Raw genomic sequence first — 424 nt, forward strand, 5'->3', positions numbered from 1 at the left:
GCATGCACTGCTGCTGCTGCCGCAGCAGCAGCAGCAGCAGGAAGCAACACTGCAGCAAACACGAGGTGCGCAGGGGCCCCTGAGGGGGGCCCCCCGGCCCCACGTCAGCAGGGGGCCCCTGCTGCTAGCTGGTATTCTCAGCATTGCTGCTGCTGCTGCAGTTCTGCTGCTGCTGTTGCAGTTCTGCTGCTGCTGCTGCAGCTCTGTCGCTGCTGAAGTTCTGCTGCTGCTGCTGTTCTGCTGCTGCTTCTGCTGCTGCTGCTGCTGCTGCTGCAGCTCTGCTGTTGCCACTGCCGCTGCAGCTGCAGCAGTTGTTGCTGCTGCCGTTGTTGCTGCAGCAGCAGCAGTGGTGGTCCTGCTGCTGCAGCAGCGTTGCTGTTACCGCTGCTGCTGCTACTTTGTGGTGTTGCTGCTGCTGCTGCTG

This window comes from Eimeria mitis, genomic scaffold (genome assembly GCF_000499745.2).
Source record: "Eimeria mitis Houghton genomic scaffold, Emh_scaff1343, whole genome shotgun sequence".
Taxonomy (NCBI): Eukaryota; Apicomplexa; class Conoidasida; order Eucoccidiorida; family Eimeriidae; genus Eimeria; species Eimeria mitis.